This window comes from Salvia hispanica, chromosome 3 (genome assembly GCF_029641045.1).
Source record: "Salvia hispanica isolate PSC_SH4W2 chromosome 3, Shi_PSC_v1, whole genome shotgun sequence".
In the NCBI taxonomy this organism is placed as follows: domain Eukaryota; kingdom Viridiplantae; phylum Streptophyta; class Magnoliopsida; order Lamiales; family Lamiaceae; genus Salvia; species Salvia hispanica.
Window position 1 is genome coordinate 18,957,379 of NC_142694.1, and position 16,389 is coordinate 18,973,767.

Below are 16,389 nucleotides of genomic sequence, written 5' to 3' on the forward strand. Positions count from 1 at the left end.
TAGCCTACATATACATGGAAATATGATAGTACACGTGTGAGGAGCAATGCATATCTTTTAGATTAGGTGGATGAATTTAAACCTATGAATAAGCTTAGCGGACAGAGCTTGATGCATGAGAGTAGGAACGGAATTAGGAATCGAAATGAGCCGGTGCTAAAATTTTATAATAAATACGCTAAAATATGGGATGCTTTCCTAATAGTATTACCTTGTGATTACTTTGACTCATTTATAATAATATTAAAAAGGTAAAAAAGAAAATATTAATGGAATATGAGTCATTTTATATATTAGTAATTTTATACAATATGAGCAGAATTGAAATCTATTTATCAAAATTAATAATAAATAATAAATAAATATGTATTTGGATAGACCAAAAATAAAATATGAGATGAATAATACAAAATATTAATCAATAATGTTACTATACAAATAAAAATAATGAAATTACAAAATATTAATAAAAAAATTGATTGATATAATATGTTACTCCTATAAATATTAAAATAATAGTAAAATGTTAAATACTCCGTATGGTAAATTGGTAATTTATTTTGAAACATTTTTCAAGAATAACAATCATTAGTAAAATATTCCTACACTAATAATCACACAAAAGAAGAAATGGATTTAAATGTCAGTATCCTTTTGTTACCGAGGTCATTATATTGAAATTGGATCCCCTGATATGGCAAAATGCACAGCAAGGGATGTTGTATAGATCATATCTCTTTATTGATTTTTATTAAGTTAGATTATTTTTTTTATGCATAAATGAGTGGCTTTAGTCTGCATCCTCTGCTGTGCATTTTGCCACAGCAGGGGATCCAAGTCCCATTATATTTCGTTTTCAACACCCTCATTTCAGTTCCCTCACTCTCTCTCCTCCTCTATTTCTCCTGCATCATCTTCTTTCTCAAGCTTTTTGTCTCTAAAAAATAAAGCACAAAATCACTATAGGACGGCACCGATCAAGCCCCCGTTAGAGCAGCAGCTTAGCCTTTGCGATCTCTGTCCCTGCATAAGAGATGATAGTGCAGAAAACAAAAAAAGAGGAGGGGTAAAAGAAAAAGAAAGTTGACGGAGAGAAGAGAATATGAAACCTAGAAAGAAATAAATTCATGGTAATTAGTTAAACTGAGTAATTAGTTCACCATATTAGCAATTTAAATAAATTACTTCTAATTAGCAAAACAAAATTGCATGATTAAATTCGTACTATTAGGCCCCGTTTTGTACACAGAATTGGAATTTATAGGAATCCAATTCAATTTCAAATCCCATGTTTGGTAAAATGAAGTACTAATTGATATGGAATTGAATTTGAAGAAAAGCACACACAATATACATAAAATACACACACACACACACTTCACACAAAATACACATACTATACACTGACACACAAAATACTCACTTCACACAATGCACACTATACACACGCTATACACACACTACACATATTACAAACACACAATACACACACCGCACATACCATACACAAAATACACACGATCCACACACTACACACACTATACATAAAATACACACTGCACACAATATACACACACTATACACAAATAACACACGCCGCATATACCATACACAAAATACGCACAATACACAAAATACACACACTGCACACAATATACACATTGCACACAATACACACACTCTGCACACACTTACGCACACACTACACGCTATACACAAAATACACATACTACACACAAAATACATATATTAAACAAAATACACACATCGCACACTCACTATTCACAAACTATAATTTCAAATTTGGTTCAGCTTTTCAATTTTGTTTAGTTTAAACTTTTTAAAAATTTAAATTTTTCGATACGGTTCAGTTCGGATCGGAAAAAAAAATCTAATAACTGAAATTTTCTTTCCAAAAATCGGATGCTTGAAATGTGTAGTGTGTGAAGTGTGTGAAATGCGTGTATTGTGTGTGAAATGTGTTAAGTGTGTGTAGTGTGTGAAATTGGGAAATTTGTGTAGTGTGTGAAATGCGTGTAGTGTATGAAATGAATGTAGTATGTGAAGTGTTTGAAATGTGTGTAGTGTGTGTGTAGTGTGTGAAATGCATGTAGTATGTGAAGTGTGTGAACTACGTGTAGTGTGTGCAGTGTGTGTTGTGCGTGTGAAATGTGTGCAGTGTGTGAAATGCGTGTAGTGTGTGAAAGTAGTGTAGTGTGTGAAGTGTGTGAAATGTATATAGTGTGTGAAGTATGTGTTGTGGATATATAGTGAAAATATGTAATTTTATAACTATTTAGAATTTCAATTTTCTACTTTTGATATGAAATTTATATTGTGGAATTGCAATTCAATTCCAAATCCAAATATTTTTGTGGAACCAAACATTGGATTTGGAATAGGTCCCAATTCCAATTCCACACCTCCAATTCCATGTTCTCAAACACAGCCAAGGGCAAAAATGATAGAAATCTAATCTATACATCAATCTTGATTTTTGTCTAACCTACCAAACAATATTACTAATTTCTTATCTGAATTTGTATGTTAGTTCTTATCTTAAAGTCCATCTTACATAGTATTTATGTTATGTTATCTTAACATTACCAAACAAGCAAATGGTTAATTGTTGATAAGTTAGCTAAAAGTTTGGAGATGAGGCTCAAATATGGAGTTGGGATCATCACTCCCTCATTTCGAACGACACAAACCAAATTCGGCCAACAACATAGAAAAGGAATCCAGCATGCGAACCACCACAATAGACATGCAAACTGAGTAGGTAGAAGAGGCTAAGATGTACTACAAATCATCACTGTCTCAAACCCTAAACCACATCAACCAAGAAAATAGAACCAAAAAAATTACACACGAGCGAGCCAAAGCGTTGGATGAAGAGACTCAAATATTTTTTGTTTAAACATTACTTTCTCAACAGAGGAACGTATATTTTTGTTCAAACTGTTGCAATTTAAACATAAAATGAATGTAACAATATTCCACATCGGTGTACACAAAGAGCTTAATCCACTATATAAGTCTCATGGGCCTCTCCTCCTATCATTAATTGGTTTTAGGATGAAATCCATGGATTTCTATCACAAACATTCAAATAAAAGTGCGATATGAGATTTATCCTATCACATTAATCTAAAATCAACAAGAAAGGAGTGTATAAATAAGATATGGTGACAGTAAATCTCAACTTGAATATAGTATTCCACGTATTACGAACATGCTCACTTTTGACTGCTCATGTTAAGAATATTGACTCGATCAACTATTAGTCTGCAACATTATGTATTTTATACTCAAATTGAGGAAAATACCTTCCTTTTGAGGATCCTAATGGAATTTTTTTGCAAGTTTTGATCTATAACTTTTATCTTGATCATTTAGTATCTGCATTTTTTAATTTCAATAATTTCTAAATGCATACTATTTGACTTTTTGGGAGTGTGATCCGTTGCTAACTTTTCTTAAGTTGTTAACTTGCTAACTCATCAATACAGTGTATTAAAAATGTCAACACGATGATACTGAAATGTCAACATAAACTTGAGTTGATATTTTAATACATTATGACATTAATATTTAAATGTCAACACAATTTATTAAAATGTCAACACATGACATACAGATATATGTTGACATTTTAATGTGATCATGTTGACATTTTTAATACTCTACGTTGATGAGTTAGCAAGTTAGCAATTTAAGAAAAGTTAGCATTTTAACGCGCCCGTTGACTTTTGAATGTACATTTTTTGCCATCGAAGAAAGCATTTCATTTCAGTTTGTATGATTTTATTGAGTGAAAGAAATATTAAGGATTTTAAATTTCAGCCATATGATATGGTTTTTGCCTCGATGTTCTCTTTTTTCAATTGATACTCTATATAATTAGGTCTATCTATGTGTTAGGGATCAAAATCTCTAACAACATCATTGAACTCATATGATAATAGGAACTTAATGGATATTATATTCATCACTGCCTCGGATGACAGTCAGCGCAAATCGGATGTGCAGCTGCTGAGAAGGTGCGACGGCAGCCATTGGCAGAGAGCCTCACTACCAACAGAGGCAACCAAACCAAGACACACTACCATTGACGTGCGACAAGCAAAGATGGTAGCCGGGCCAGAGATTAAGCAAGGAGTTACATTCATTAAGTTTTCACGATAAAAAAAAATGAAAATGATTCAGCAATATCTTAATAGTCAAAGTAATAACAAAAAAGTATTTTTAATGATAAGATCGCGAAGGTTACCATGTATACATCTCTTTGAATATACCAGATATATTAGTTAAAAATGGTTACAGTCAAACTCAACTTGAATATACTTTTGACTGCTCATACTAAGAATATTGACTCGATCAACTATTAATCAGCAACTTCATGTATTTTATAGTACTCCTACTAGTTAGTTATAAGTTCAACTTTGAATGATTACCAACTGCTGAGCTACTTTGCCCACCATTTCACCCTTCAACACCTCTCTCTCTCTCAGCCATGATCATGAGAACCTATCCTAAGGTGATTCTTGGGCTGATCATCCTATGTTTCAGTAACAACAATTTTTTGTCCCATGCAGCTAACACCCTTTCACCAAACCAAACTCTCTCTGGTGATCAAACCATCGTTTCCTCAGGTGGAAATTTCGAGCTCGGGTTTTTCTCTCCAGGTAAATCTTCCAAGTACTACATAGGCATATGGTACAGAAAAATCACTGAGAAAACTGTGATCTGGGTTGCAAATAGAGAAGCTCCCATTTCAGACAAGAACTCTGCCCAACTCAAGATATCAGATGGTAATCTGATGCTTGTAAACGAATCCCAAATCGAGGTTTGGACAACTGGTTTAGGTGCCACAGATTCAAGAAGTTCTGCATCTGCTGTGCTTCTTGATGATGGGAACTTGGTTTTAAGACAAGGGTTAGGCTCGAATTCTTCATCTCCGGCACTAAATTTATGGGAAAGTTATAATAACCCTTCTCATACATGGATGCCTGGTGCAAGAATTGGGTATAACAAGATTACTAGAAAGAACCAAATTCTTTCATCATGGAAAAACTCAGAGGATCCTGCTGCTGGATTGTTCACACTCGAGCCAGATCTGAATAAGAGCCAATATGTAATAAGGAGGAATAATAGTGAGCAGTATTGGGCTAGTGGAGCTTGGGATGGTGTGCTTTTTAGTGGAGTGCCCGAAATGAGGACGGCTCTTAAGTTTGGCGACAATTTCACCTACGTTGACAATGAGAATGAGAGCTATTACATGTACACCGTTCGTGATCCATCAATTATCTCAAGGCTGATTATGGATGTGTCGGGGCAAGTGAAGCAGCTACTGTGGGTGGGAAATAGCTGGAACGTGTACTGGTATAAGCCGCAACAGTGTGAAGTTCCTGATTTTTGTGGAGAGTTTGGTGTGTGCACTGAGCCCTCATTTCCATTCTGTAGTTGTTTAAGGGGATTCAAGCATAGGTTTGAAGATGAATGGGAGTTGAATGATTTCTCTGCTGGTTGTGTGAGAGAGGATGCTTTGGAGTGTGGGGATGCTGATAGGAGAAAAGATGAGTTTATGATGAGTCCTGGCATTGGGTTGCCTCAGTACTCTCGACTGTTGAGGGTCGAGAGCAGAGGCGAATGTGAATCCGCCTGCTCAAGTGAGTGCTCTTGCACGGCTTATGCATATGATGAAGGCGGATGTTCACTTTGGGATGGAGGCATATTGAATCTGCAATGGGTTGGTGAAGGAAATAGCAGTGGGAGGACTATCTACATTAGACTGTCTGCTTATTCCTCAGTGTTCCGGGGCCAAAAGAGTGATAAGGGTGTCATAATTGGTGCTGCAGTGGGTTGCTCTGTGGTGGTCTTGGTCATGTTAGCTGTTTTGGCTGCAATGTGGGAGAGGCGGATACGAAGTGTTGGGATAAATAAAGTGGAGGGTTCTTTGGTTGCCTTTAAATACAAAGATTTGCAGAACGCAACTAAGAATTTTTCAGATAAGTTGGGTGGAGGGGGTTTCGGATCGGTTTATAGGGGAACTTTACCTAATTCAACGGTTGTGGCTGTGAAGAAACTCGAGAGCGCTAACCAAGGCGAGAAGCAGTTCAGGGCAGAAGTAGGCACCATTGGCACAATCCAACATGTGAATCTTGTTAGGCTTCTTGGATTATGTCGTGAAGGCGAGAAGCAGTTGTTAGTCTATGAGTACCTGCAAAATGGTTCCTTAGATTTGCATCTCTTCAAAGCCGATGAGTCTAAGGTTTTGGAGTGGAGTACGAGGTATCAGATCGCGCTGGGAATAGCTAGAGGGCTATTGTACCTCCACGAGAAGTGCAGAGACTGCATCATTCACTGTGATATAAAGCCGGAGAACATTCTTCTTGATGCCGACTTCTGTCCCAAGGTGGGAGATTTCGGCTTGGCAAAGCTCATTGGTCGTGATTTTAGCCGGGTTCTGACAACAATGCGAGGAACTAGAGGTTACCTTGCACCTGAGTGGTTATCAGGAGTTGCCATCACAACTAAAGCAGATGTATACAGCTATGGGATGTTGCTATTTGAGCTTGTATCAGGAAAGCGAAACACAGAGTTTTCAGCTGATGATAATGCTACCTTCTTCCCTTCATTGGCTGCGAGTGTGACAGTAAACGGAGGTGACATACCTGGTCTTGTGGACCCTTCATTGAATGGAGATGCTGATGAAGAAGAGGTGTCGACAATATGCAAAGTCGCTTGCTGGTGTGTTCAGGACGATGAACACATGAGACCTTCAATGAGTCATGTTGTGCAGATTCTTGAGGGAGTTGTGGCTGTGAGCTCGCCTCCGATTCCACAGGGTCTCAAAGTCCTATTAGCTGCAAGACCAGAACACATCGTCTTCTTCATTGATTCCTCCACAACAGCTAATTAGTTCTGTAGATAAAATATTTCATTTTTTAAATGTTTTCATAGTACTTTCAATATGTATCTCAATAGTATGTTCGGAGAATGCATAACTTGAATAAAGAGGTCATTCATTAACAACTGGTTACACAGCTATATTTATTGTTCCTTCTAAACAGCTTAGCTGGATATACAGTACCATGAGTTTCAATCATTCGGAACAAGACTCCATACTTGTTATTCTAGCTCCAATTCAATAAATGCTAGCACAACAGACATTCTCTAACAATTTTTTCACTGTCTCGTCCACGCCTAAACCAACTAACTTTACACACGCATCGTCTGATTTATTTCCTTCCTTTCTTGAGAAATAGTAATGAGTATGTTGAAACCTGAAACAATCTGTAGTATCATAAATCAACCCCACCTGATCAGGGCAGTCGATTCCTCATCTGAACTTCTTATACGAACAGAACAAAGTTAAGTCTAAGAATATAGTGAGAGGGAGCATAAATACCATAGCCAGCTTAAGTCTTACTTACTACATAACGGATCGAAAATAACTAGTACAAAATACAAGAATCAAATTTCAGAAGAATACAATATCTACCTGTTGGAAGCTACTTCACGAGAAGAAAACGAGTACTGAGCATCAAGCAACATAGCCCTTCCATTTTCCGTGGCAAAACTATTCGATTCTCATCGAAAATCCCCAGTGCGAAGCGTTCCCTACGAAACAAGTACACATAACTGAGCCTATTTAGAATGAACCAAAATAGGTCAAAAAATCTAGCTCCTACGAGATATTTGCAAAATGAAACACAATAAGGCTCTTAAAAAATCAAAAGAGGTAAATCAGCAAATTCAATCGCAAGGAAATTCTGATCCCCAAACAACGCAACCTATGCAAGTTCTAAGCGAGAATTTACAAATCAAAGCAGTAAAAACGAAATAATTGCAGCAAAATCTCGCTGATATATCACAAAAGAAAAGCAGTAAAAACGAATTTACCAGGACGATGCTGAGCATCGATCTCCTTGAACACGAATTCGACGAAGGAGAGGTAAGGGAGAGCGAATGCCAACTGCCGATTTCGACGATGCGGAGGAGAGAGGTGAGTGAGGAAGAAGAGGTAAGGGAGAGCGAACGCCAACAGCCGATTTCGACGATGCGGAGGAGAGAGATGAGTGAGGAAGTAGGCCTGGCTTCCGGCCGCAGGTCTGTCGACTAATATCATTCCGCTTTCCATCGAAACGCTCCGCGGCTGGAATTGAGCTTCAGATATCGTGGCGCCAATATTTAATTATTGAAAGTATTATTTTTATTGTATTTTTAAAGATAAATTGTCTCTAAAATCATGAAATTTCACAAAAGTTTAGTTTTTTTCGTGAACTTTAAAGGTTGCATTAAACTTTACTCTCGTGTGCCAATTCCCCGAGTCTGAGTATTACGGCTAAGCAGTGTGATGATATTTATACTCATGCTGACATGGAAGATGATTTAGACGGTATGTTTACTCCCATTCTAGTCACTTCATTTACCCAAATCCTAATAAATAAAAAAATAATCTCCTCCTTCCTCACTCTAGCGCCGCTGCCGCTCCGGCGCAACACCTGCTTCTCCCCTTCTTCTCTTTCTGCTACGATTTCAGTGGGTTGAATGAATCTAGCGGATTTGATAATGAAGATTCTATATTTGATGGTGTTGCAGATACTCCCGATGCAAATCAGGGCTTCGGAGACTTATTTGCGGTTCTGTTGCTGCCGACGAAATTATAGAATCTGGAGAGGGTGTTGGATTGTTGAAGGGGAATGATGCGGAGAAGGTGCAGAACTTGTTGTGTTTGCTGCAGGGTTCCGACGTCATTCATGGCACAATTGAACCTTATTTGTAGCAATTACCAACACCTGCTCCGGAGCAAAATCCCGGCAACACCTGCTCCGTCGACGGGATTTTGGGGATTTTTCTGTTTGGGATCTCCGTCGGGCGAGGGAGACAACGGAGAGGGGAGACTCTCCGGTACTTCTCCGACGGCGAATCGCCGAGGTGACGGCCGGCGGTAGATGATGGTGGAGGTGGAAGACGACGGGATTTGGGTGAGGTGAAATGAGGAGAGTGGAGGAGTTACCGATTGTTTGGAATTTTAATTTTTTTTTTGCCATACACAAAATGACTTAGTTTTGTGTTCCGGCTACCTAGTCACGCTTACTGCCGCCACATAAGATAAGTTTATGCAGGAAAACTACCGGGTCGGGTCGTTTGGGAAATTTGCATAACCAGACAAAGTTTATGATTTTTTATGCTAACATTCAAAGTTCACAGGAAAAACCAAATTATTGTAAAAGTTCATGATTTTAGAAGCAATTTACCCTATTTTTAAATGCAAAAATTGTAGATTTTTCATTTTTTATAGTATTTGTAAAATTCGAGTACGGTTTTAAATTTTTAATCAAAGATCGAGGGGATGAAAGACCCCAAAATGATTTAATTCTGCAATTATATGCTATTAGAGCATCCGCAATGGTCGGCTAGCGACCGGCTAGCCGATTCGTCGCGCTAGCCGATCGGCTAGCCGAACCATTGCAATCGGCGAGGGCGATTTCGGCGAGCGGATCGGCGTGGGCTGGCCGATCGCTCGTCGCTGTCCGAAGCGCTAGCCGATCGGCTAGCCGCCATTGTGGAGGCCCGATCGGCCAGCGCCGATTTTCAATTTTTTTTTATTTTTTTTAAAAAATCATATATAAACGCGATTTTCGTTTCATTTTCATTTGCACCACTTGTTTTAACGAGTTTTCTCTCTCTCTAACTTTCTGTACAAGAGCATCATCGAGTGATGGATCACAACAACGAGTCCAGTCCGGCGACGAGCGGATCTCAGACTCCCACAGTACCCGTGGGATCTGGATGGGGGCAGATGGGCCCGGGGTTTAACATCCCTTGGAATCAGATGATGGGGATGATGGCTGGTGCGCCGGGGGGGGCGATGGGGGGGAAACAGGGGGGTATGCCGTGGGGGATGCCGGGCGGCGGGCAGGGGAGCGGCGGGCAGTCAGCGCCCGGGTGGGGGGGTATGCCCCAGATGCAGCAGCAGATGATGGGGATGATGTGGCAGGGGGGATGCCGCACGGTATGCATCCCGGGATGCCGGGGGGGGGGGGGGGTGCAGGGGTCACCGGGAGGGGACGCGGTATATCGGCCCTCGCTTGATTTTTTGACGGCTTCGTCTCACACGTCGACCCCGGTGACGCAGTTCTCTGGCGATGACCTTCTGTCATTGCATGATATGGGGATCGATCTCGGGGACGATGATACTCCCGTTCCAGCGACGCCGGCCGCGCCGAAGAAGAAGACGAGGGGGAAGGGGAAGGGCAAGGCGGTCGGCGAGTCATCGCAGCCCGCTGCCACTGGCCGGAGGAAGTGGACGGAGGATGAGTACGCCGGGGTGGCCAAGGGGTGGTTGGAGGTGTGCGACGATCCACTGGTTGCGAACAACCAGCGGGTCGTCAACATGTGGGCGAAGATCAGAGCTGCCTATAAGAGGCACTGCCCGCACGGGAAGGACTTCAGCAACGAGGAGGTCCGGAAGGGGTGGGAGCGCACCAGGGCCGCGGTGGGCCGTTTTGCGAATTTGTACGCCAACGCCCTCCGTCAGCTCAGAAGTGGGCAGACTGAGGACGACACCCGGAGGATAGCCGCGAGTCAGTTCCCCTTGGAGGGAAAGTATAAGGAGTTCACCTTCTGGGAGTGCTTCTTGTTGTTGAAGGACTCCGAGAAGTTCCGGGCGGGGTGCGACGCTGGGTGGCCGAAGAAGCAGCGACTTAACTATAGCGGCGACTACAGCGGCAGCAGCGGCGGATCCCACGACCTGCCCCCGGATGCTGAGGAGTTTCCATCCCCTCCTTCATTTACTGGTCGCCCCCGCCCGGTTGGACAGAAGCGGGCGCAGCGGGCTGCGAGGGGCGGATCCCCCCTATCGCCCCGCGAGGTCCAGTCCTCCGCCCTCCCAGCCGCCCCACTCGAGTACACTCTCCATTCGCGTAACCAAACGCGGGCTCAGATGTTACAGGTCTTCCGAGAGTGGAAGAACGCCACTGACCCCACGGAGAAGAGGTTTCTTTACGAGATGCTCGAGAGCATGCGTGCTGATTTAGAGATCGCGAGGTCACGGCTGGGGGGTTCCGACGTGGGCTCAGATACCACGGGTGGCGGCAGCGGCGGCGGCGACGACGAGGACGACGGCGACGGCGATGAGGAGTAGAGAGTGGCGGGGCTCGTGTGTTGAAGCCCTTTTTAAAAAAAAAAAATCATGTACTTTTTTTTTAAATCTTTGTACTTTTTTTTAATGGAATGGATTATTTTTCCCGTATATGTGTCGTAAATTTAATTCCGTATATCGCAATTTTAATTCCGTAAATGCAGTATATTTTGAATTGTTTTTATTGCGGCTGGCCTATGGCTGGCCTAAATCTGACGTGGCAGGTGGTTTTTTTAGTGTTGCTGACGTGGCAGGGGAGAGAATGGCTGGCCTATGGCTGGCCTAAGCACCATTGCGGATGCTCTTATGCAATAGTATTCAAGGTAGTCTCATAATAAATAAGAAGTGAAACGATAATAGGATATACTGTCTCCGTCCAATTATAAAGCGTGTCACTTTTCCATTTGGGATATCTCGCTATAAGTGAGTTATCTTTCTTTTTTTAGCAAAAAAAAATACTTCATCTTTTATCTTGTATAGTTTATTTTCTCTATTTTACTCATTTTTTACTTAATTCTTTAAAGGACAGTGGCCTTAAAAGTCACAAACTTTTCCAATTTCCGATTTTTCCCACGAACTAAAAAATTGGCGTAAATGTCACGAACTTTACCGGGTTGCTAGTATTTCCCATTTGACTCGACCCTGCATTTTCCGAATGAAAATTAGCGTACGTGGCAAGCCTAAAAGTTGACATGGAGATCGCCAAGAATTCATAAAACGGCGTTTTCTACAGCTAAAACGACGTACTTTTATGTATAGACCCACTGCAAGTGGTAAAAATTTCCCTGCAGAATGGATGGCGGCGCCGAAGATGTGACATCCCTAACCCGAAATATGCATATTTTTTACATATTATATTGCTGTTATATTTTATATTGTCCTTTGCATTATGAAAAATAAATGAATTATGTCGAAATAGCGTTATAATTAATTGCGTGAAATTAGTGTAGTTGCGAGCGTATAGGTTGTGTTAAAATGACAACACCTTTTAAAGTGACACTGTGACACCACGTATCCAGCAATATTATAAACGCTACACAGCAATAGTATAAACGCTAGACAACAATCTATAGATTGCTGTCTGGCGTATTTGATATTGTTGGCCGAGAAAAAATTATTGTCTAGCTATTGAATATTGTTGGCCGAGCAAATTTACCCTTGAGCATTTTTTATGATTGCCACCTAGTTGGGATCATCACTCTCTCATTTCGAACGACACAGACCAAATTCGGCCAACAACATAGAAAAGGAATCCAGCATGCGAACCACCACATATAGACATGCAAACTGAGTAGGAAATAAAATTAATATTGTATACATCTCTTTGCTAGATAAATAAACATTCAAATAATATTGCAGCAGTCTGTGACTGGCATTAATTAAAAAACAACAGAAATGTAGTGCATAAATTAAAAATGGTGACAGTCAAACTCAACTTGAATATAGTATCCACATATTACGAACATGCTCACTTTTGACTGCTCAGACTAAGAATATTGACTCGATCAACTATTAATCAGCAACTTCATGTATTTTATAGTACTCCTACTAGTTAGTTATAAGTTCAACTTTGAATGATTACCAACTGCTGAGTTCCTTTGCCCACCATTTCACCTTTCAAGGCCTCTCTCTCTCAGCCATGATCATGAGAACCTTTCCTAGGGTGATTCTTGCTCTGATCATCCTATGTTTCAGCAACAACAATTTTTTATCCCATGCAGCTGACACCCTTTCACCAAACCAAACTCTCTCCGGTGATCAAACCATCGTTTCCTCGGGTGGAAATTTCGAGCTCGGGTTTTTCTCTCCAGGTAAATCTTCCAAGTACTACATAGGAATATGGTACGGAAAAATCACTGAGAAAACTGTGATCTGGGTTGCCAATAGAGAAGCTCCCATTTCAGACAAGAACTCTGCCCAACTCAAGATTTCAGAAGGTAATCTGATGCTCATAAACGAATCCCAAATCGAGGTTTGGTCAACTGGTTTAAGCACCACAGATTCAAGAAGTTATGCATCTGCTGTGCTTCTTGATGATGGGAACTTAGTTTTAAGACAAGGGTTAGGTTCGAATTCTTCATCTCCAGCACAATATTTATGGGAAAGTTTTGATAACCCTTCTCATACATGGATGCCTGGTGGAAAAATAGGGTATAACAAGATTACTAAAAAGAAGCAAAGTCTTACATCATGGAAAAACTCAGAGGATCCTTCTCCTGGATTGTTCACCCACGAGCCGGATCTAAATCAGAGCCAATATGTACTTAGGAGGAATAACAGTGAGTATTGGGCTAGTGGAGCTTGGGATGGTTTGATTTTTAGTGGAATACCTGAAATGAGGACGGCTCGTAGGTCTGGATATGATTACACCTTCGTTAACAATGAGAACGAGAGCTATTACATGTACAAGATTCGTGATTCATCACTTCTCTCAAGGCAGATCCTGGATATCTCGGGGCAGTTGAAGCAGCTAATGTGGGTGGGAGCTGGCTGGAACGTGTACTGGTATCAGCCGAAACAGTGTGAAGTTCCTGCTTATTGTGGAGAGTTTGGTGTGTGCACTGAGCCCTCGTTTCCATTCTGTAGTTGTTTGGAGGGATTCAAGCATAGGTTTGAAGATGAATGGGAGTTGAATGATTTCTCTGCTGGTTGTGTGAGAGAGGATGCGTTGGAGTGTGGGGATGCTGATAGGAGAAAGGATGAGTATAAGATGAGTCCCGGCATGGGGTTACCTCAGTACTCTCGACTGTTGAGAGTCGAGAGCAGAGGCGAATGTGAATCAGCCTGCTCAATTGATTGCTCTTGCACGGCTTATGCATATGATGAAGGCGGATGTTCACTTTGGGATGGAGGGATATTGAATCTAAAATGGGTTGGTGAAGGAAATAGCAGTGGGAGGACCATCTACATTAGACTTTCTGCTTATTCCTCAGTGGTCCGAGGCCAAAAGAGTGATAAAGGTGTCATAATTGGTGCTGCAGTCGGTTGCTCTGTGGTGGCGTTGGTCATGTTAGCTGTTTTGACTGCAATGTGGGAGAGGCGCAGACGAAGTGTTGGGACAAATAAAGTGCTGGAGGGTTCTCTGGTGGCCTTTAAATACAAAGATTTGCAGAACGCAACTAAGAATTTCTCAGACAAGTTGGGTGGAGGGGGTTTCGGATCGGTTTATAGGGGAACTTTACCTAATTCAACGGTTGTGGCTGTGAAGAAACTTGAGAGCGTTAACCAAGGCGAGAAGCAGTTCAGGGCAGAAGTAGGCACCATTGGCACAATTCAACATGTGAATCTTGTTAGGCTTCTTGGATTATGTCGTGAAGGCGAGAAGCAGTTGTTAGTCTATGAGTACCTGCAAAATGGTTCCTTAGATTTGCATCTATTCAAAGCCGATGAGTCTAAGGTTTTGGAGTGGAGTACGAGGTATCAGATCGCGCTGGGAATAGCTAGAGGGCTATTGTACCTCCACGAGAAGTGCAGGGACTGCATCATTCACTGTGATATAAAGCCGGAGAACATTCTTCTTGATGCCGACTTCTGTCCCAAGGTGGGAGATTTCGGCTTGGCAAAGCTCATTGGTCGTGATTTTAGCCGGGTTCTGACAACAATGCGAGGAACTAGAGGTTACCTTGCACCTGAGTGGTTATCAGGAGTTGCCATCACAACTAAAGCAGATGTATACAGCTATGGGATGTTGCTATTTGAGCTTGTATCAGGAAAGCGAAACACAGAGTTTTCAGCTGATGATAATGCTACCTTCTTCCCTTCATTGGCTGCGAGTGTGACAGTAAACGGAGGTGACATACCTGGTCTTGTGGACCCTTCATTGAATGGAGATGCTGATGAAGAAGAGGTGTCGACAATATGCAAAGTCGCTTGCTGGTGTGTTCAGGATGATGAACTCATGAGACCTTCAATGAGTCGTGTCGTGCAGATTCTCGAGGGCATTGTGGCTGTGAGCCCGCCTTCGATTCCACAGGGTCTCAAAGTCCTATTAGCTGCAAGACCAGAACACATTGTCTTCTACACTGATTCCTCCATAACAGCAAATTAGTTCGTTAGATCAAATATTTCAATTTCTCAATGTTTTCATAGTACTTTTAATATGTAACTCAATAGATGTAAATAAACTGCATAACTAGATAAAGAGGTCATTTAGTTACACAGCTATATTTATTGTTCTTGCTAAACAGCTTAACATGATAATTGCATGATCCGATAATCGATTAACACGATAAGGCTCTTAACAAATCAAAAGAGCGAAAATCAGCAAATTCAATCGCAAGGAAAATCTGATCCCTAAACAGCGCGACTAAAGCAAATTCTAACTGAGATGTTACAAATCAAAGCAGTAAAAACAAAATACATGCAGCAAAATGTCGCTGAAACATCACAAACGAAAAGCAGTAAAAAATTACCAGAGAAATGCTGAGCATAAGCATCGATCGCCTTGAACACAAATTCGGAGACGAAGGAGAAGGCAGGGAGAGCGAATGCCAGATGCCGATTTCGACGATGCAGAGGAGAGAGACATCGAATCATGGCGCGAATATTTATTTATTCACTTAGAAAATTTTATTACTCCATTGTTATTGTATTTTTAAATGCAAAAAATTGTGGATTTTCATATTTCATAGTATTTGCGTAATTCGAGTATGGTTTTTACTTGTAATCATAGTAGTATTATGATACGATTATGGATTCGTAGATGACTATTTTAGAGAGGAAAAAAAATAGAGAATGAATAAATAGAAAGAGTAAATAAAAACTACTCCCTCCGTCTACGATTTAAAGAATTTTTTTGTCATTTTGGTTTGTCCCATTATGAGAGTCACATTTTATCATTTTGGTCCGTCCCACAATAAGAGTCTCATTTCACTTTTATCATATATGGTTAGTGTGCCCTATATTCCACCAACTTATTTCACTCACATTTATTTATAAAATTAATACTCCATCTGTCCCATTAGAATTGAAACGTTTTTTTTAGTTGTCTTATTAAAAATGAAACGTTTCTTAAAATGTAAACAACATTATCTCTACTTTTTCACCCCTCTTACTTTACTCTCTCTTCATTAACTTACAAAATAATACTGCATAAAATCCCATGCTGTAAATTAAATGTTTCATATTTAGTGGGACGGAGGGGGTATATATAAGTGGGACTTATAGTCCACTAACTTATTCAACCAACTTTTCTTTACAATTTTTTAAAAACAATGCTCACACCAAATCTGACTTCT

The 16,389-nt window shown here is 40.7% G+C and overlaps 1 long non-coding RNA gene and 2 pseudogenes across 2 annotated transcripts; 2 read left to right on the top strand and 1 right to left on the bottom strand.

Moving 5' to 3' along the window:
* The first annotated feature begins 4,438 nt into the window (after positions 1-4,438).
* LOC125211408 (G-type lectin S-receptor-like serine/threonine-protein kinase At2g19130 pseudogene) lies at positions 4,439-6,955 on the top strand (annotated as a pseudogene).
* A 56-nt stretch (positions 6,956-7,011) lies between these two features.
* On the bottom strand, positions 7,012-8,166 carry LOC148930323 (uncharacterized). Of its 2 annotated transcripts, none has more exons than XR_016136333.1 (3): positions 7,909-8,166; positions 7,508-7,626; positions 7,012-7,289 (listed from the first exon to the last, which is right to left on the bottom strand). It is a non-coding gene; the product is annotated as an uncharacterized LOC148930323 (long non-coding RNA). The 2 variants fall into 2 exon arrangements; XR_016136332.1 differs by having other exon boundaries at positions 7,012-7,299.
* A 4,569-nt stretch (positions 8,167-12,735) lies between these two features.
* LOC125216081 (G-type lectin S-receptor-like serine/threonine-protein kinase At2g19130 pseudogene) lies at positions 12,736-15,200 on the top strand (annotated as a pseudogene).
* Positions 15,201-16,389: the final 1,189 nt, after the last annotated feature.